Here is a 23,360-nt window from a genome sequence, read left to right as displayed (position 1 = left end):
CATCAGTTTGATACCAGACATTTTCCTTATCCACATCTGACAATTCCTTCCTTTTTTTTTTCCACTCTTCAGCAGAAATTGTCTATGGCACTATGCACTCTTAAACAGCCATTTTCTCCTCCCATACTATCAGCTTTATTTTGCTAAAAAAACAAACTTTCTCCATCTTTAATTTAGCCAAATCTACCCTTCCTCTATCTTTGCCACTTACCACAAACAACAACTCTTTTTCTCAAACCAACTGTACGGTTCCTGTCTCCTTTCACAGACACACAGAGATAAGGCAGCAGAATATTCATGCCCCTTGTATTCACATTCACAGCATACACATGTCTTTGATAGTCAAAAGTGCTTGAAAAAAACGCTTGTGCTAGCATGAAAATCTTATGTATGCACTTCAAAAAATAAAAAATATCTTCATGGGACTGTGGGTACACAGCAAGACTGAAGAGCCAACAGAAAAGGCTGAAAAATACATAATAAAGGATGCATCGTTTTTGTGAATCAAAGGCTTTCATAAAAACTTCATACACTGCTTCAACAAAAAACAACATTGTAGTCATTATTCTCATTTCAATCCACAAAGCTTTTATTAGTATTATGTCAGAACTACTTTTAACTTTGAGAGCATCTTAACTAATTTAAGAGTAATTCCATTAATTCAAACAAAACATCCTTCTGAATATCTATATTACAAATAAAGCAGCTATGAGCACCATTCCAGACAGAGACTAAACCATCTACACCAGCAAGTGACAAGCTCAACTGTTTTCTGTCAAATGCTTTATGCTTTAGGCCAACTTAAATGGTTTACATGTATTTCACTAAAATACCACAGAACTACTACGAAATAACAACTAAAAAATAAACCAAATTCAAATAATCCTTTAGACATAACTCCTCCAGATGAAGAAACAAAATATGCTATAACAAACTTACTTAATTTCTAGCTTCTTCAGGTGACAATAATCATAATCCTTTTAATCAGAAGAGACAAATACATAAAAATATTTATGTTGTACAGTGAACCCACACTGAACACGGTTTTAGCTTATTATCTTTAAGAGAGAAAAACAGATACGAATACATTCTGTCACCTGATAAATCAAATAGCTTGAGCTTAATACTCAGACATTTGGAGAGAGCTGCAGTGTCCAAGAGGTACCTGACAGTTGACAGTACTGCTCAAACTACTCAAAACAAAAACCAAGATAACAGCCTCCAGAAAAGTATCTTGGCATAACATCTTCAAATCAGCCAAACGTTTATATAAAACAATGTCGTCTGTTCTATTTTAGTAACTCTGAACTTCCTAAATTACTGCAAATAAAATAAATATCTCTAACCTAATATAACAAATGCCTATATATAAGCACACAGAGATTAGGTACAACTACCAGTTTTCCAGCTGTTGCATTTCAAAGAATAAGTAATCCTAAGAATCAGAATCCTAAGGAAAAATATAGATATAAATATATATATCTCTTATGCTGATTTGAATGTAAGTATGCAAAAAATATTGGGGTATTACTTTAAGTCTGAATAACTTTAAACTGAATAACTGCATAACTAAAGAGGTAAAGATTGCCTCTAGTTCTAATGGAAAATGTTTATGGAATTACATAGAATCACAAAATCACAGAAACACCAAGGGTGGAAAAGACCCACAGGATCACCCAGTCCAACTATCCAGCTATCACCAATAGTTCTTACTAAACCATGTCCCTCAACACAAAATCCAAACCCTTCTTGAACACCTCAATGTCCTTCTTGCAGTGAGGAGCCCAAAACTGCACACAGCACTCGAGGTGCGGCCTCACCAGAGCTGAGTACAGGGGGACAATCACTTCCCTGCTCCTGCTGGCAACACCATTCCTGATGCAAGCCAAGGTGCCATTGGCCTTCTTGGCCACCCGGGCACATTGCTGGCTCCTGTTCAGCCCAGCATCAATCAATACCCCTAGGTCCATTTCCTCTACACAGTCTTCCAGCAGCTCTGCCCCAAGCCTGCAGTGTTGCCTGGGGTTGTGGCCAAAGTGCAGGACTCAGCATTTGGCCTTGTTGAACCTCATCCCATTGGCTCCAGCCCAGCAATCCAACCTGTCCAGATCCCTCTGTAGGGCCTCGCTACCCTCAGGCACATCAATGCTTCCTGGCAACTTGGTATCATCTGCAAACTTACTGAGGGTGCAGTCAATGCCCTCATCCAGGTCATCAATAAAGATATTGAAATATAATATGAAATATTTTCAGGATTATTGTATTTTTGTTATTGTTGTTATTCTTCCTTTTGAAAGCTTTCTCATCCTCAAACAATACTTGGAAAATACAAATACACCAGTAGAAACTGCCTGCTGAAATTATGTCAGGGTCCCCAACATCTCTTGAGAAAAAAGCAAAGTAAAACAAAAAAGAAATAATTCAATAATGCAGGTCAAAACAGGTGAAAAAATGGACACATTAAGAAAAAAATAGTTAAAATCTAAACATGCTACAGGAAATTCTTTTATATCCTCAGTGATAAAGTATTCTCTATCAATGGGCAATAATCATCACAGGGGCTTGGCAGAAGATAGAGAGATTGAAGAACTGGGAAAAGAATCAGCCAGTCCTTATGTAATAAATTGTTTGGCTTGAGGCAAAAGTTATGGCCCACAGAAAAAAAAAATGGAAAAAAAAAAATGAAATCCACTATATCATATTAAGATGACGAACTTAAAATTAAAGCACACCTCAGATGTAACCATCTGTTAGCTTTGCTAATAATTTGACAACTCAGAAGTCATTTTCAAAGTCTGAAAAATTAGATTATGTTCCCTGCCTTAAAATAGACAAAAGAAAAGACAATCAAAAGTAAAATGTAAATTCCACAATGTCCTGAAATGACTTATCTTTTCACAGTCAAATCAGAAAGTGGTAGAATGATGAAACTATGCCTAAAAACTCCTCTACTGCTTTGTTTCCAGTGACCTGCATTTCATTAAGTGGAAACTGTCCTGCGTGAAAGAAAATTCAAAGCTCTAGGTAATTTTTCACACAACAGATCCTTAAATAAGACCATTTCTGGGCACTCACAAGACTACAGTTTAGCAGAGAAAACAATTTCTTTTTTTTTACTGTGTTGGGAGCTGTCCTTGGATTTTAGAATTGAGGATCCTGCTTTGCTCAAGGATTTCAGGATCAGATGTTGCCCTGGAAGCAAATGTAACTGTCCTTATTTGGATAGCTCTTATGTTCTTAGAACTCTCCCAGGATGCTGACTGATTAGAAAACTGAAGAGACTTTCCACTGTAGTAACAGAGCTACGGTACAGCATGAAGGAAAAATCTACATTAACTATGAACTGTTAAAATAAATCTAAGTACTTCCCATGTCTTGAGCAGGGGAAGAGGTTAAAGCAGGCTCGGCTATTACTTACTTTAAATATCTTAAGCACTATACTAAAAAAGTCCCTCCTGATTGATTTCATCCATCAGAAATGTGCAAACATCCACTTCCCGCTCGTTTGGGTCCCTGCTTTGGTACACACATCTGGAAGATGCTGTCTGCTTATGGACTGGAGTAAAGAAAAGAAGGCATGAACTATACAGAGATTTCTCCATTTCTGGCAATTTTCTTCAACGTTTTCTTTCTTCTTCAGTTTCAGAAACCAAACTGAAAAATGGTCTGAGATAGAAGATTGCTGCCTAACTAAATGAAGGACAGAATAACAGCATTATGGGCAGTAGAAACAGCTGGCAGAGTGAGAAGGTGGTGACAAAAAAACCTTTACATCAAATGATGACAGAATGACCTTGATCAACAGCTAAGTAGCAGCGGTTAAAAGTCTTGATGGAAGGACTTCCTGCAGAAAGTCACATCTTAAACATTTTCAAACCCACAAAGAAAAAAAAACCCTAGCATTTAAAAAACTTAAAAAATAAAATAAAAAACTTTAAAACATTTTTTAAAAAACTTAGCATTTTCAAGTATTTTGTTAAAATATCATGTTTATGTTTTAAGTATTGTTTTTATTCAAGACTACTCTCCTCCTCTCTAAAAGGACTGAATTGCATTGAAAAGCAAAAGCCACTCTGCTGGAGCATGAACAGGCAGGTCTGAATGCCTTTGAGGGACTTCCACTTCAAACTCTAGAATGCAGGTAGGTAGTACTGAAATCTTCCTCCCTGTAAGCAGACAAGAATATTTCTGTAATTTTTCCATTCCTCTCTTAAGAATACAAAGTGAAAGGTATAATTAGTGATAAGAGTAATTAAAAGGAGAAATGTGTCTGCTAATGAAATATTCATACTGTAAATTATGTAACATCTTGAAAGAAAACGAATAAAAAAATGTGCAGACTCATCATCAATAACCACCAATAACAAGGGAAAGAACGGGATATGTGACGTAATAATTCCCAAATGGGAGAGGCACATAAGCTCTTCAGTCTACAGGGGTTAAAAAGAACAACACAAAAAGCCATTGCATTGTGCAGAAATAACTGCCACTCTATCCAGGCATAGGGATACATTAATCCAAATGATGGAAGATTTTATTTGCTGTTACACAATAATTTCTGTATCGAATGTGCCCAGCTCACAAGTCAAAGTATCTTTGAAATATCACCTAATAAACAACCCAAATGTTTATCTTTCCAGGAAAAAAAAAGTGGCAAAAATCCACCACACTTAATAGGGAGACACTTGTAATTCTTTCTTTCTACCTTGACTCCAACATAACTGATTCTATTTATTAGTTAATGGGTGAAATTCAAGAAACAAGTCTAGAGATGAACAGGAAAAACAGCATCTTGCTCCATTCTTCAACACCAAGTCTTGAAATATCATCAGAAAGAGACAAAAAGGGTGTTGGAGGGAGTTTTTCATAGATCTGGAAGAAGGCATGCCTCATTCCTTCTTTTAGTCTAGAACAATACTTCAAGCTGTTCGGCACCTAGCTGAATTTTCCACGACAGCAGAGGAAGCTGAAGAGAATAATAAAAGTTTAAACTGCCTTTTTTTTTTTTTTCCTGTTTATCTTATATTCCTTTAATAAATAAACACATGCTTTGTTTCACAAGTTATTCCTCAGGCACTGATTAAAACCATCCTACTTGTAAAATGGAAGTTTTTCCAAATCAATTTTCTGTTATTTTCCTCTGTATCTTAAATTGAAAATAATGGTATAAGATGTGCACTAAAGATCCATAAGAGTATACTCAAGAAAAAGACAGAAGGATGAAAAGATGAAACATTCAATGTGAGAGAGATGTACAAGATGTTGTTACAGCAATAGGAAAACAATGGCTTCTGGCTTCAAAAATGTATTATCCACAAACTTGCATGTATTAAGGATGCATTCAAATATAAGATGATATTTCAACACCTTTTAATTTCCTTTCTTTTAGGTGTCAGAGATATTTTCTGATGCCGACTTACACGCTATTAAATTCACTTAAGCTCAGATTCATATAACTAGGTTTACAACTGTGATGCATCTAAATATGGAAAACATTTACCTCAGATTTCCCATGCAGTTTCAAAAACAACTAACTCCAGAAGAAGAATCAGTATATCAAAAACATGGATCATCTGAAGACCCCTCTTCTTCAAGAACTATTCATACACAGGGCGGGTAAAGGGAAAATGCAAAGCCTTCAGGGAAACTCCTAAGAGAGATATTTTGATTTGGTTATATTAATCAATTAATGTGTGTGTTTATTATCTAAAATTTTGGCCTGAAAAAGACAAAGAAAAATGAAAATATTATGAAAAACAAGAGGATACACACAAACACTGCTATGAATGATCTTGGTCAATATTCCCATGGAACACCAACCATATCTGTTACACTTTTAGTAAAACATGGCTAACTCCTAGCTTCACGACAACTGAATGGAATTTCAAAACGAACAGTAATATTAGAAGGGTCCAATGCTATGTCCCCTCTGTTACTGATCTGTATTTGAGTAACTCCTAAACAGCACAATACTTACTTTCTAAATTTAAGTATAGGAAGACTGAAGAAAGATTATTCTTTTCTTTACTGAAACACATCACTTCATGCTGCTTTCAAAAAATTAAGGAAATTTATCTATTTAAATGGCTCCTTCCTAATGCGTACAGGAAGTAAAAGGATTTATTCAATATGTAAATGGTACTGTGGCTAGCTTCTCTCAACATTTTCTAATTCACAGCCTCATGACTTTTTTTTTTCCTGTGACCTCAACCAGAATGTTTTGTCAGGTTTAACAAGCAAGGAAAAAAAATCTTCATTCCAACACATGGCTTCTTAAAGCTACAAATTCATAACATTATTATATGTCAGATATAATATATTTTATTAGATGATCGGTCATATGGTAATTCAGAGAAAGTTCCCAGACACAATAGGTAACATGAATTAAACCTCTTTTTTTGTGCCACTTAGTAGAATTTTTCCTTATTGAAAGTCTCTAGTGGCCTAAAAATTTACAAAAGGTATTGCAATTAGAGAGTCTCAGCACAGCTGGCAATTTTTTATTTTACTTTTTTAAATATAAACATCATACTTCTGAAGTACAGCAAAGTCCGTCTGATGTCTCTCCTGGGAGTTCTAGATAAATTTCAGGAGGTTGCTATTTTTCACCTACATTCTAAAGCCCCATTCAGATAATTTCTAGATTAGTAACAAGTCGTTGATTTATGAAACCCAAGTTTATATTAATATTTATGACCTGGGAATTGTTCTTACAAGACATACAAGAAAGATTCTCTTGAGCTTTTTCCAAAGCAAGTTGTAATCACTGATAGAACTGATTTAAATCTAAAATTGCTTGCAATAATTCAAGTTTCCTTTGCAGTTTCTGGGAGAGAAATTTACTTAAGCACATTTTTTTTCATATTCCAGATATGTTATATTCCACTTACATAACTAACTGCTTATTTCATCTTTATCATCTCAATTTCAAATATGCATAAATCTACTTCTTTTTTGCTAGAACACTATGCAGAACTGCCATATGCCACCGAAAAAACACCCATGTTCTAACAAGACAGTTTTTACTACAGCGGTAAGATACAGAAAATGACTGCTATGTAGAGAATGAAAGAAAATGCTGGTGTTTTCAGTCAGACATAACCCTTAATATTGCTCTTCAGAGCTGGATAGATTATTTTACTTTGAACTAAAGGGATACATTCATTTATTAAGAAACAATAGAACTCCACAGAAACCACAGATCTGCTGACAATAAGAAGAAACAAACACACATAATTAAAATCTATTCTCTGTTCTGAAAGCTTTGCTCATTCTGGCCGGTAACAGAATAGCAGGTAAATTCTACAATCACAAAGGAAAATAATTGCAAATTTTCACCTATTTAAAGTATCAAATGTTTAGTTCAGATGCAAACCAGACTCATTTTGGCATTCATATATATCACAGAAACTTTTATCTGAACATGGTGTTCCACTTATATAAGTTGGTGACACCATTAATCTTTTGTAACTGATTCAGCAAAAGACAGTTTTAGTTACATATGCTTCTATGGAAGTACATTGAAACAATATACGCAGTAGCATATGTACTTGTTTCTTTTGCAAGCTTCATAAAACAGTGGAGTGAAGCCCATCAGCAATTCAAACCCTCTAAGCTTTCACTTTAGACTCTTGAAAGCCTGAAAAGCCAAACAAGCAATCCATGTTCCTTATACAGCTGTTATGCCTGAAATGTACGTGGAAATTCTTACAATGGAAATAAAATACACTTTTCCTGTAAGCAATAAAGATGCTGATGTTCACTTTCTGTGATCACGCTTGCATAGAGTCTCAAAAACATCCAGGTGACACTAATAAAATCCTCTACACCAGTACAATGGCAAACAAATTAGTGAGCCATCTCCCAAACTATACAGATTTTAACCCATCAAAATTAAAATACATGATTTAGGTATAGACCAATCTATGACCTCTAACTTTATGCAATTTATTTCATTCCTGCATACCCTGGTTTCCTCATCTGAAAAACTTGAATAAATAATATATATCATAAAGAAACTCTGTAAGGGTTTATTCAGCAATGCTGATGAAGTTCATCAAGGTCCTTGGGGATCCTGTTATTCTTAGCAAATACACTACAGTCAGCAAAAACTAAACAATCACATCTCTAGAGAGAAAGAGTTGTCCACAGATTCTACTTTTCAACAGTTCTCTGATTCTGATTGTAAAAAGGTGTTCACTCAGATGCTTACTTTGAGAAATATATGTTAAAAAAAAAAAAAGAAAAAAGCCAAAGTTATGCATATTGTCCCAATTAGTGACAAACATTTCAGTTGTCTACAAACTTACTAATCAATTAGGATAAGGAACTAAAATTGAGGTGGAGGGAAAATCATCAGATAAGTCATGCAAAGAAGATCTACAACCACAGGGTAGGGATAGGAGAGGTGGGAGTTAAAAATTACAGTATGTCTAAGTTACTGCAGGAAGGAAGGACAATTTCCTATCTAGCTCCCACAGCTGGTTCCAATTCTATTACTGTTTCGATTACTAATTCTCCCATGCCACACATAAATTACCTTCAAAACATTAACATTTAAGCTGTGTTATAGCAGCAGAATTTTATGTAATGTGACATGAGAAAAAATTGCTAAGTGACTTTATGCATCTGGAAATAAGAAAAGATACATTTATATTGCACACACATGAGGTCCATGCTCGGAAGAAACACCTTTCTCTGTACATCACTGAGGTATGCTCCCTTAACAAAAGCTGCTATATCAAAGAAAGACGGTGCGTGACAGTCAGATATGTACCCAGTTCATTAAAAGCACTGTAATACCCATCAGAACTGCAAACAAACTTTCAAGATGTTCAGTGGAAATACTAAGCAATAGAATAAATATCAGTCAATCCGAATCATTTGATTTTAATCACAAACCTCATCATTTTAAAATGATACACTCATGAATCATAAAAAACTCCCATATGCTTCTATAGGATAAGCTATACTATAATAAGTTGAGACTCCTCTAGCATACTATACCAAAAACACCAATAGCTGTACACATAATTTCTGGAAATTCCAAATGACTGCAATTAAACCTGACAAGACATACAACTAGACAGACAGACATTCATTTTGAAATAGCAATTAAAAAACTATTATTCACTATTGCTCAGTTGTCTACTATATGGAAACAGAGCAATGACCTCAACATGTTTTAAAATGAAAAAATGTCCACATGCCAAACCCAACACTAATATGGTCAGTTCACAAGGAATCTAAGGGATAAAAGTGTAAGAAGTGATGCTCTCATTTATAACTCAGACTAAAATAAAGAGCCATTGTCAAGACTGCATATAAAGTTTTAGCTGCGTGCAAGGATAAAGAAGGCAGAAATTCAAGAACCTCACCGAAATGTCTCATTTCACAGACTTGCACTGACATTATGTTAAGTCCTCATACATATTTCTCACTCCATAACTGTTAAAGAACATAGAACATCAGATATATTCTATAAGACCTTTCTTCAAATTATTCAATAGGCTTTTTGTCTGGTCCACAAGGAGCTGCTTCAGATACTCCATACTACACGACGATTACTTGGGTCACCAGGAGAGTCTTCTCACTTTTACTAACTAAAGTTTAAATTTGACTTTTATAATTCAAATTAAGTCACTATTAATCGTATACTTTGTTAATCGAGTTAAAATTGATTAACAGCGACATGCACCTTCAACTCTGTCAGTACTAATAGTTACCAAGATACTTTCCATTCATTCAGACTTATCTAGTACAGGAGATAACAATTTTGCATGCTTATGTGATGTTCTAGAAGCACTTCCTTTCAAACCAGAAGAGTCCTGGATATAAGGAACTCCACATTTCATACCCCCTTATTTACTACATATCTGCTGTGACATTTTCAGTATGATATTTCTTGCATATCTGATTATCATGTCTTAAAGGGTAAAAATGTCCCATCTTGCAATGCCTACTACATTAATAAATATGACTGGTTCACTCATGTGTTTGAGCTGCCCAGGTACTAACAAGCCAGAAAACATTTTAAGTGTCTATTAATAATACTCTATACTTTGACGTACTCCAATTCCCTTACAAACTCATCAAAAAAAAAATAGAAAAAGAAACTCTGTGTATAATATTCATATTACAATTAATACCGCAATTGCTGAAAAACAGACCTGTAGTATTTTGTATCTCCTGGTAAACCGGCTGGTGAAGTTGCAGGGGAATGCACAATTCTCTAACTGCTGTTTCCAGGAGCAATACAGCTAAAAAACATTCCCCAGTTGTTCTTCCCTTCACCATACGGGAAGAACAAATGCTAGAACATAGGTCCAACTTAATATTCTATCAAGAGAAACGAAAGTATAAAACAAGCCAACAATAAGCATAAGAGAAACAGAGCTCACAAACACTTCATGGTTTTCCACAGGAAAAGCTGCAGTGGTGGGAAGGAATGTATAACCCATAAAATCATCTGAATCAAATGCAGACCAAGAATTTTGGCTCAGATTTGTTCAAATTCCCTACAGTGGACATTTTCCAGACAACTACAAAGGAAGCCAAAACAAGGATTCCCAATTTTGCACAGTTCACTGAACTAGGGTAGAATTTAGCTGCCACTCCTGGAATTTGTTCTCTAGACCTCATGTTTGACATTCACCTTGGACATGAAATCCATGAAGTGATACGGCTTAGTTTGAAACTAATGCTATCTCATATTAATACATAATGCTATCCCAACCTTGACTTTCCCAGGAGTCTCAATAATTTACATTTCACCTCTTGGGAGCCACATGAAATGCGCAGTGTATAAACTTACAAACTGTTCTGGCCTAAGTTTGCCGTTGCTACTAATCTGCTTAAGATAAAGAGCAAAAGTGTACTGACCACTTCAAATCACTCTTCTTGACATGCTTGCCTTTAAAGTTTACCCTACCTTCTGTGAATAACCTTAGAGATTCATTACACACTCAGATACTACAGATCCTCACTTTATATGACTATTACAGGTAGTATCCAGTCTGAGATATCAAAAATGGACCTTGGTGTAGAGAATGATGGCAACCTCCTGTCATCGGATTCTTCTCATGAGATCTTGATAAAACTCTACAGATTGGTAGACATTCCTCTGTATTCACTTTATTAGCTGAAGTCTCTCTTTGTAAAGCAGCTATATCAGGCATAAGTCTAATTACTGCAAACAGCAATCTATGAAAGTAGGAAAACACTGATGCTCATAGCAATCTGCTCCTATCTATGAATGACTTATCCTTTGAATTTCAGTGCATGACAGAAATATGAAAACAGAATCATGCTCTTAAAAGACAGTTATATGTTTGACACAAACATGTACTATTATAATCAGTATATATCAAATCAAATCAAATCTATATTTCATAGAATCACAAAACCTTTTGAGTAGGAAAGAACCTTTAAAGATCTAGTCTAACTCCCCTACCATGAACAGGGACATCTACAGCTAGATCAAGCTGCTCAAAGACTGATCCAGCCAGACCCTAAATGACTCCAGGGATGGGGCATCCATCACCTCTCTGGGCAACCTGTTCCAGGGTTACGGCCTTTATTGTAAAAAAAAAAACTTCTTCCATATGTCCAAGGTAAATCTCCACTCTTTTAGCTTGAAACCATTTTCCCCTGTCCTATCACAACAGACCTGCTAGAGAATCTGTCCCCTTTCTTTCTTTCTGCTTCCCTTTAGATTCTGCAAGACCGCTATCAGGTCACCTCAGAGCCTTCTGTTCTCCAGGCTGAACAGCCTCAGCTCTATCAGCCTGACCTCATAGGAGAGGTGTTCCATCCCTTGGATTGTATTTGTGGCCCTCCTTTGGGCATGCTCCAACAGGCTTCACATTTCTCCTATACTGAAGACTTCACATCTGGACACAGTACTCCAAGTGACGTCTTCCCAGCACAAAATACAGGAGCAGGATCACCTCCCTCTCCCTGCTGGCCACACAGCTTTTGATGCAGTCCAGGATATGGTTGGCTTTCTGGACTGAGGGCACACTGTTGGCTCATGTCCAGCATATCACCTATCAGTACCTTTATGTCCTTCTTGGCAGGACTGCATTCCATTCTCACATCCCCCAGCTTGTATTGCTAGTGAGGACTGCCACAACCAAGGCATAATACCCTGTGATTGTTTTCATAGATCCTCATGAGGTTCACCTGGGCCCACTGCTCAGTCTGTCTAGTTCTCTCTAGATGACATTCCATCCCTCAGATCTGTCGAGCACATCGCACAGTTTCATGTCACTCACCAACCTGCTGACAGTGGACATGGTCCCACTGCCAAAGTGAATGGCATCCGTCCCTCAAAAACATTTAATGCATTAAATCTCAGCACAAGGTATTTATGCATTCTCATATTCTCACAGTCACTCTGACAGTGAACAATACCAGCAGTGTGGCATATAGGTAAAGGAACAAGCTAGCAAGAGTGAGCAAGCGCACATAAATAGATTTCCGCAGTTGGCTGTGAGCATCAATAGCTTAGGAATATCTATTAATATCAACAGGCACAGAACAGACAGACACTGCACTGCAAAGTTTGCACAATAAAGGCAGCAGGGAAGTTGTGTCTAAGATAGTGGAATTTTTCGTAAGATTCAATATTTGCATTAATATGGCAATTACTTGATAAGTTTGTTTACAAACTTTCATTTAAAGAACTCAAATAATTCATACTGTAAACTGTGTAGAGACTAATCTATCTGCCCCAATGGATCAAAGACCTGAGATGACCTCCTCAGAACCTGAAATCACAGCTAGGTATGGTACGTTAAGCCTAGTGCTTACATAGTAAGCCCTTTTCATGTCAAATGTGCCAAGCTAAGAGATTATCATCAGCATGCCTCAGAGCTTCTCCTCCATCCCTTTTCAGCAAGAATAATGGCACTGATGTAGCTCAGACAGTGGTATTGTCAGTGATTGCCTTGCAGTTTTTTCAAAAAAGCTATGATTTATATATTTATATATATTATAATAATTGTTTTAGATAATCTGTGCTTTTACCATTCTTGATTTAATCTTTTATCTGCAGAAACTGCAATATGCACAAACTGCTCAGGACCAAAATTGGTTATTAGGAAGTTCTCCTGCTCAATTCAGATCTGAAAGTGAGCCAGTGATATTCATGCTTACGCAACTGCTACTTAAAAAAAAAAAAAAAAAAAAAAAGTCACCAAGCAGTCTGAAGACACTTTCCTGCCTAGGTATACATTAGGCTTAAAATCCTTCAATGTATTTCCCAAAGAATAAATTGCATCATTAACTGCAATATTCCAGAAAGGCGAAGGCAGGAGTACCAAAACTGGATCTAGGGGGAAAAGAATCAATCCTTTTTTTTTTACTATACTTACAAGCACATCAGCAAAGAAAACCAACAGAGGGAAAATCTCTATCATCTTATGTTTTCATTCTTTTTCTCTCTCCACATTTTTCAGAGTAATACAAATTCTTTTCCTGACACTTCTCTCTCATAATCAGGAGAGGACCCACACTCTGCTTGTATGCCACTAACTTTCACTACAGGTAGTAAAGTGCTTCGTCATATTACTGGTTCTTACCTGCCTAATTCATCTTTGTATCATTTAACTGCCTCACACGGGATTTCTGGGATGAAATCTACTACAAAAGGTCTGCTATCATTAATCTGACTGTACACAGTATAGCCTAGATGCAGCTAGACACAAAATTTTCTCCTATATCAGCCCTAGAAGTTGGATAATTTCTGTGATATTCCACTACGCATCAAATTTGGTTAAAGTCCACTAAGAGGCTAGTGCTTGAAAGTATTAGATAGGGTTGCAGCTTGCATTAGTACCTATACCATGAGATTACTCCCAAGAGGCAAACTAATGCAAAATTACATTAAACTACATAGAATTAAACTACAGCTGACAACTATTATTTTTTGACAGGACAGATGTAGTTTTCGGAACCATCAGGCAATTCAGACAGATGTTCATTTAACACAGCATTATAAAAAGGATAGCTAAAACTAATTTAAATTTAATAACATTCATCATACCCTGGAGAGTTAATATTTTTGCTAAAAATGCAGTGAACTAATTGATTACCACTCATTTTGCATTCAGACACTTATTGCAGATTCTTGTTAGGACTACAAAACTCAAGGAAGTCACAGAAAACTACCTTTGGGCCCTTTCATAATTCACTGTCTATTCAGTGCATGGTAATTGTCTTCCCTAAGAAAAATATTTTATGGGCAGGAGTTCTACTAAATCTGGTATTATTTATACATTTAATTTAAAAATAATTGAAAGAATCTGACTTTAACATTTCAGCTGTTAAATGTGGAATCTTTCTTCATTATGCTACTAGCTGTGGGTTTACACTATCACAGTAATTGTTTATTTTTAACATTTAATAAACAATTTTTAAGAAATTCCTTTCCAGAAAGAAGAAAAAATCTTTAATGGAAACGCCAGAAAGAATACCAGAGAGGGCACACAGAGGATCAGGATGTCTGACCCCTACGAGGCACCCTAGAAAGTATCAAATTACTTCAGAGTAAGGGTTTGTTATGGGAGGACTGGGAGAGAACAAGTACCAGGAAAATCTGAAAACAACTACAACTGTTTGCCATCACCAGAGAAATAAAGCAGCATTTAATCTTCGAAGAGAAAGACTAAGAAAGGCATTAAGTTGCAAGTCAAAATAAAGAAAGTCATTTAAATAATTTGTTATTGGCAGAAGAGTATTCTACAATCACCATTGATTTCTACGATTTCATTCTGGATGTCACACATACTTCTAACTACTTAAGTCAATCACAAAATTACTGCACACTTCTATGTGGTCTAATATTCTATCACATGTTCCTGCACATTCCCTTCTGTCACCCAAAGGAGAAAGGGAAAAATCTCTGAAAAAGAAAACCTGAAGAATAGACAAATATAAGAAAAGCAGTTGCAGACAAGTCCATTTCTTTATAATTTTATTTTTCTTCCACAGATAGAATCAACAGTTACAAACCAACCAAGACTTTAAACTGTAGAACAAAAGGGAGCTATCTTTAAAAATCATTCAGTACTCTGGATGACAATGGTCTTGAAATGTAGGTATGTGCCATTTGTATAGACTGATTATAATTAAGCTAGGGTTTTTCTGTGTTTTAATTTCCATTCCTAGTATTTATTTTAGACACTTATTATAGGTAGTAATACAATTAAGTTCCCTATAAAGTGAATGTTACAGAGAAAAGTATATATGTTTATATGCTGGACAACAATAGCAGTTACATCATGATATTTGATTTGAAAGAGACAATCACTGGCTATCTCTATTGAAATAATTATGAATTTGTTAGCACTGAAAGCCAGCTGATCCCTGCAGATGTGGTTATAGTGTGATAGGTAAGTCTGCCTTCTCACAGAGAACAGCATGTTAGAAGATAACCTTGTAACAGCAACCATATTTTCAGATAGAGGTACATTTTCAGATACATCTTTAATTCCTGTTACAGCCCTTTCAGTCCCATTACAATAAGCCATTAACATATGATTTTCACAAGATTTGGTATGTGCCCACACAAGTGTAGCACAGCAGCAATATTTGCAAGCAATATTTACTTGCAGTAAATATAAAGGCAGACTTCCATGCAGGCACAGCAACCAAGGCCCAATAACACATAGAAAACACGTCACCAGTTTGTTGCTAATTGTCATTTGGATACAAGGACTAAGCAAAATAAGTAGGCAAGCTCTTACCATTCTGAGATAACAAGTCTTTCATGACTTACATTTCTAGTGCATCAAAACCAAACATGGGTACAGAGCTGTCCAAGTCACTCCAATTATCTTCCACTAATGAGCAAATGCATAGTTGCAGGACCTGGCAGCACATGCGTAATATGAGGAAATCCCTTTTTAATGTACTACAAAGACTGTATGTTTTCTGAAACTTTGGAGATTTCTCATCATCATTATTTTCACAAGGATTAACTGGTAAACATTCTTACATCCACATGCCCGATAAGCCTTAGTCATATGATTAAATATGGAAAAAAGCATTTCATTTTGGCCTCCATCTCTCTATTTTCTAGTAGAATACTGGACAAGATACACTCTGTGGGCCTGATCTGCTTTACATGTGATGTGAACTGCCTTAAGAACGCGCTTGATAGTACAGAGACTGACTCATTGTGGCCATAGGACAGATGTTTCCTCAAGTACAAGGAAAGGTCTAAGGGATAAAGTGTTTCAGAAAACTGAATAGAAAGATCTTTATCTCTGTTGCAGATGTCCCTCTAAAACTATTTTTTCAACTGGAAAGGAAAGATTACATAACTTATCACCTTTTCATTATTCTTGCATATTATGCTAACAGTATGAAAACAACTTTTGCATCTTAATGTGTTGATTCAAAACCAAATGCCATATCTAGGTCACCTGATCTACACCAAGGTCTTAATAAAAAGATACGCAAAATTTTAAAGGCTTCTTTTTTAGTTTTCTTATTTTGTTCCTCATTAAGTAGGCATTCCTTAAGATGTTTCAAAAAGTTTTTCTGCAGAAACAACTGATGATTTTCACATTTAAAATAAAAAATATTACCAACAGAATAAATGAATTATCAGTTTTAAAAAGAAACAAGTGTGCTCATTAGAATCCCGCTAGAAGCTTTAAATGATTTCAAAAGCCTCAATACTGAGATATAAATGGGGATGGTTAATAAAAAATTAATACAAATGATATATTCCTCAAAATATTTGGCTCTGTGAACATTTATCATACCTCAGTTACAATGATGCAATTTGAATAAGCATTTATAAGCAGCAGACAAGGCCACGCAGCATAATATTATCCAAGACCCTAATATTTTGAAAATAATTGTATTACATTTTGAAATACAAAACAACATAAGCAATACTAAAATAAGAAAGCTCAGTATGATTCTTTTGTGATCTGGATAGTGTTAGCATCAAGTATGTATAGTCCCTGAATAACCGCTAAGTGCCCACCTGCAAATAAGAGATGCCATTGCAGCAGTTGTAAAACAATACACATGGTAGACTCATGTTCATAAAAATCCAAAGCCATCTTTTAAACAAACAGCAGACATTCCAAGAGTCAACAAAATTGCTCTCCAAGGATACCACTGGAGCAGCCTACAGTTGCAGCAGTTTAACATAAATCATTTGTTAATTGAAAATCCTGCGAAGACTTGCTTTGGAAAGGAAATGTAACTACATGTCACTTAAACTCTTCCTTCAAATCTATCCCTTCTAAATTATTTAATCATCTCCATCATGAATATTTCAAATACTTAGCATTTGAAATGTAGCTATTCCCTTTATTTTCTATTTGTTCGCAAGTGTTCTCTGTATTATTTTTCCATTTACAGTATAAATAACTTGTTCAAATAACATTTGCATGCCAGATATAAAGAAAACCTACTGTTTACATATTAAATAACAATATAGCATAGAATACTACTAGCATTGCTATTAGCTCCCTTCTCAAATCTAGAAACATTTTGTCTTCTAACACTGATAAAAACAGTATGCTATTTGTGCTTCTTTGTACAAGTGCATGGTAGATTTTTTTTTTGCAATTGTCAACAAAAGCATCATGGAAGAAGGTGACTAACTAATTTGTTTTGACTGCATAAGTCTTTCAGGCTCTCAAAGAAAAAAATTGATTTTAGTCTTTTAATTCCCAAAGATTTTAATCTCCTCCTAAAGAAAGTCATTTAGGATCATATGTTCTTATGCCACTGCATGAATAGAATTCTTAACATTTACAACTACGTATTTTGTTAAATATTACAATCTGGAAAGTACAGTCTTGCCTCAGACTGAGATATGCATGTATAATATGTGCTTAGAAAACTAAGAATTCCTTACATCTTTTAAGAGGTTGATTACAGAATTGTACAGCCTCAAATCTGCCCATGTCTCAAACACAGCAGACAGCAAACACTCTTCTTTATGGACATTATCTCCCTCAAAATCTTCTGGATATAACGAAAACAACAACATCATGCGAGACCAGCACAGAGATCCCATACATGGTTCACTTTTCAAATATAGCAGTAGTACCAACAGCTCCCAAAGGAGCTTTCTAGAGGCTCCATTAGGTCATGCTGCCCAGACAGGTCTCAAAGAAGGTGTCAAAAAGTAAAAATGGAATGTAATTACTGTTACTACCCTTATTTATCAGCAAATCTCAGAGATCTTAATTATGTTCTGTATCACATTTCATTTAACACTACTGAAGCCACCTCTGTCTAATTTTAAAGTCTTTGGAAGTCAATAAATATATCTGTTAATTATTTCATAAAGTACGCATAAAAACAAGCTCAAAAAACAAAGCATCTGAAAAAATACTTACAACTTCTCATATTCACTCAAAGTACTAACTAAAACCAGTAGCATGAAGGCATAAAGTTGCAATAAGAAATACATCAGAAGGGTCTTACAACATTCTGCAGAACTGATAAATAGATATTTCTGTAAGTATATTTGTTTCCTCCACGTGCAATCATTTACTCTAAGGCAGCGAGTTCAAGAGGGGAAAAGCACATACCTTTTTATGAAAGACAGGCGTTTTCTAAGGGGAATTACCCTGTTAGATTCCTGTATTCCTTAAGTATGATGCTCTCAAGTTCTTCTTCTCTAGCTTCTTATTGATTCTCTTAAGTACATACACTGATTTCATTATCTGAAATTTGGGGGGTTGATTATGCTTCAATTTTGTAAAGCTTCCAAATCTTTTTCAACTCACTTTTGAGACAGTCCTTCTCATTCTTGATACACATTCTTGATACTGGTGATACACATTCTTGATACTGATGATCCTTAAAAAAGTTCCATGACTTATCCCATACACAGCATAAAAAAATTGCATTTTCCTGAATTTTACAGTAGAAATGCTGTCAAAACCAAATAATACACTTTGCATAGCGATGAGAAAAGTATTTTCCTCTTGATTTTATAAGAAGGTAATGCAAAAGGAAATGAGAAGCAATGGTAATTACCATCTATTTTTCATCAATGTATCAGTGACTAGAAGATGTTCAAAAAGAAACTCATCTTCAAAACTGTACTTTTCCACTTCTGTTTTATATACAAAAATTGCTTCGTTCAGCTTCTCCTCTTTTGCTTCTTTAGAAAGGAAGAAATATGACTGGGTAAGTAATATTCACAGAATAAATGTATAAACTCCTTAAGACAACCAAAAATTCCCATAACATTTATTTATTTTTACAAGACCATGATTTTTAGGCTGGTACCATAGCCAGGCTAAATTGGAATTTGGAATAATTATGGCCTACTTAAATTCTCCACCAGCAGGAAATGGCTTTCTTCCATTGTGAACAATCCAGTATTACTAGCATGTCCTGTTAAAACCTTGCAAAAAATCTGAAGTGTCTCAAAACAATTTGAAAACTTGGAATAGGACTATGCTATCATTTTGGAAATATGCCCAAATCAGAGTACAGCCTTGAAGGGGCTCAAGGCTATATTTGTTTCAGGGACATAATTACAATATGACTACTATCCGTTTGGTACTGAAGGGAGAAACAGTTCTCAATTCCAAAGAGGAATCAAATGTAACCATGTTCGACAGAGAAGATAAAGGCTTACAAATCCATCCGGGAAATCCTTTCAACAGCCATTCCTATACCTGTTGCTTCAGTGTGGAAAAAAGGGTTGCAAGTTGTTAGTGCTCAATTAAGTTAAGAGAACTCAGCAGTTATCTAATCAGATGTAGAGGAGAATATTCACAAATATCGTCTTACAAATGCATTTCAATAGGTGTCATCCATTACCTTGAAAATGCAATATGTCCTAGATTAAATGCATTCATTCATTAACCTGACATGACTGCAGTGGCTAGTTCCCTGTCTGCCTCCAGACTGAATTTTTTGGATCACACAAATGCTAAATACAGCTCCAGTGGGTCCAGCTCAGACCAAAAAAAAAAAAAAAAAAAAAATGTCAAAGACTGTCACATCTCTCAATTTCAATGTTTACCACGTAAAAAAATGTCCCTGTAATAAATTTGTCCTTTGAGAAATAAGTCTCACACTTATATTCCTTACATTTTTAGGAAACAAAAAGATTTTCAAATCTTCCACGACACAGTTTTGTGGACAGAAATCAAAGTTTAAAAACTTCAAGGCCACAGTACACACACTGCTCCTTCCTTACCAATTCCTTACCACAGCTTATGACCACATGAAAGTACTGACAACCCAATCAAGCTTTTATTCCCTCAGGGGAAAAGAAGTACTACTTGAAAGCACTAGTCACACCTCAAATGGACAGTTCTACTGCTTATCTACCTTACTCCCCAAATTAATGCAAGTATTCTATATAAAAAGGAAAATTGTAACAAGAGGAAAGTATCAAGGGGACTTGACACCAAAAGTTCTAATTTCCTTAAAAGCATACTCTATAAAATGGTGTCCCTTACATTACTACAAAACAAGCACTTTAAAATATTTCTTAAGTACTTACAAGCATATTGTGTCATGCTATGAATCACCACTCCTGGCACAAGTGAAGGTGTACCACCATAGATACGTAAGCCATTAAATCTAAATATTGATTTGTTAAACATATATACCATGAATATCAACATAGAATTTAATCAAGAACAGAAAAATCCTTTACAACAGCTACTGTAAATACTTAAGTGTACAAAACAAACTCATATAAATTCAGAATAAAAAGTAACTCAAGTCAGAATTCATACATAATATAGCATCCATGGCTCAACTCAAAAGGTTATGTTTAATTAAATGTAAATAATAGAAATGCAAAGTCTTACATAAAATATTCAAAAACTAATAGTGCTGACTCAAAATACTATAAGGCAAAACATTTGGCAATTTATATTAACAATTTTCCCCAGAAACTCCAATAACAAGAAAAAAATCCCATCAAAAACAATAACCACCAGTTATTCCTTCTACATGATGATCACTTGGTAAAATAAGGTATGGGTTGGGAAGTCCTGAGGCACCCCTAAACTCAAAAGATGCTTTTCTTTTTGCAGTCACTTTTGACAAATCTGTCTATTGACAATCTCATACAGGAAACAGAGAGACACAACTGAACAAGTGGTGGCAGAAAAAAAACAAAACAAAACAAAACAAAACAAAAACAAAAAAATACATCTAAAGTTGAGCTCAAGAGACAATGGCAAGTTACCACAGCAAAGCCACTATTATGATGTTTTTTTTACTTTTTATACAAAGTTTACAGAACTTCAATTCATATAACTATTAAAGAAAAATTCCTTCAGGGTCAAAAATATAAATGCTCATGTTTTGAGAAAGACTATCTCACAATCCATCTGGATACAAAACAAATTATTCAATGAAGCTTTCCATTTCTCCTCTCCCAAGCGTGTCCCCATGCATACCAACCACAGGCTGAAGTACAACCAAGAAAAAGGAATAACAGAGTTCTTGTAACATCAACACCTGCTTTCTGGGAGGCTCACAGGATCGCACTGTGATCACCAATCGATCAACAGGAAATCAGGACAGCACAGCTGTTTCCTTATTCCCTTCAGAGGAAAGAAAACAACTGAGCTCATGAACAGCAGTAAGGAGATGCTCTACGCCCCAAAGGCCTCTGGCATCCATGCTGACACAATGTCTTCCTAGTTATAAATTAACTGTTTAGACTGAAAACCCACAAGTCTCATATTTCTGCTGCTCTGCTTATTCTCAACCAAATCTATTCTAGACTGTTTTGTAACTATTGTCTTAAGTTCAGACAAACTTAAATCACACCAGACTGTGAGTTACCTTTCTGTCTGAAACTTTTCATCGAGGTCTTTTAACTCTGGTTTCCAGTTACTCCACTTCATCAAGACAGTTGTAGCGTTACTCAAATACCATATATATATTTGTATGCATACACTCTTAATACTATAATGTTGCTAGAAATTAACACAGTCTACAAGCAAAGTGAATATTGAGAAACACAAGTTGAATTAGAAAAGAAACAGGTCTATGAAAAAAACCACCCTGTTTCTGCAAACTGTTTTTCGTTTGCATTCTTGTGAAATTCAGAGAACCAAAGCAAGTGTTTCACTAAACAAGACACTTACTGCTCTCGGGAAAGTTAATGGAAACAAATCATACTTGGTGCTCAGAATTCATAAATCTGACATTTATGTAAGCAATTATGTAAAAACAAGAAAAATAAAAAACCAAGCACCTTATTAGCAAAAGTTACAGCAACAATTCAGTTCTTATCCTCCAAAATGACTTATATGTATATTACTGAGATTGCATTTTAGAGATTTCAAAATACAAAGCCTTACTATGGTACAACCACCACTGACAGAGAACAACAGGTACACAGCACAATAACAGGGAGATTGAAAGAAACTGGTACTTTTTTTTTTTTTCTTTCGCTGATAGCTTATAAACAATGGGTTCTCTCTGCTACTGAAAGTCTTAACCTGTCCCATTAAACAAATCCACTGTTACTAAAGGTACATATAGTTTTACCACTTAAAGATCTCTATGCACCTTCCTGTAATTTCTCAATTATTAAAAAATGTTGTTCTCCTGAACTACAATCCTACCTAAATGAGTGCTCAGCATTTATTCACTTTTTCCTACAAGACCTAATTCGTCCCAAAAATACAAAAATAACCGAAGGAGTCTGCTACAACCTGGCACTAATATGTGGTTGGAACGTAACGTCATCTAGGAATGCATACAGCACTCATCACTGAGACGAAAAAGATAACTATCTCATAAGTTAGAAGAGTAGGTATCATCTGTCTGTAAGACTTTTGACTTGTGTGAATTGAACAAAATTACATGACTAAAATTAACCAAAAAAAGAGGTGTCAAGAGAGTCTTCCGCTGATAATTCGACAAAACAGATCTTGAATATTTTGTTTTGTTACAACAAATAATTCTGCTACTTCAATAAATGCTGGGAAGACAACTGCCAATAATCTTTATTGCAAAAGATATCTATTTTATCTCAGAACTTCGCTGCTAAATACACAACGCCTTTTTCTAACTGCAGAAAGTGATATCTCTGAAATAGGCTATGGTACCACAGCAGAAATCTTTCTAAATCTGAATCCAGTCCTACAACAAAATTGTGGTCAAATCACAAGCTACATGCATCAATTCTCAAAAGAAAACTCCAGTAATTTCTGTCATGAAAAGTTTTGTGTATTAATTCTATGAAATGCTAAAAGATGGAAGGCTAACTTTCAGTTTAGTTGCCAGGATTTAGGACGATTTCAAATTTACATTGTTTTATTTTAGTGTTGTACAGAATTAATTTCCTTGACAATCCTGGAAAGCTTTAAAGATCAAAGACACCAGTA

The 23,360-nt window shown here is 35.3% G+C and overlaps 1 protein-coding gene across 1 annotated transcript in view; it reads right to left on the bottom strand.

Annotated features, from left to right (window-relative positions):
• Positions 1 to 23,360, bottom strand: part of WDR70 (WD repeat domain 70) — a 139,331-nt gene that overhangs the window by 102,445 nt on the left and 13,526 nt on the right. The gene's annotated exons all lie outside the window — the stretch shown is intronic.

This window comes from Meleagris gallopavo, chromosome Z (assembly GCF_000146605.3).
Source record: "Meleagris gallopavo isolate NT-WF06-2002-E0010 breed Aviagen turkey brand Nicholas breeding stock chromosome Z, Turkey_5.1, whole genome shotgun sequence".
Taxonomy (NCBI): domain Eukaryota; kingdom Metazoa; phylum Chordata; class Aves; order Galliformes; family Phasianidae; genus Meleagris; species Meleagris gallopavo.
Note: the sequence above shows the minus strand (reverse complement) of the source record. Positions and strands in the feature narration are given on the sequence as shown.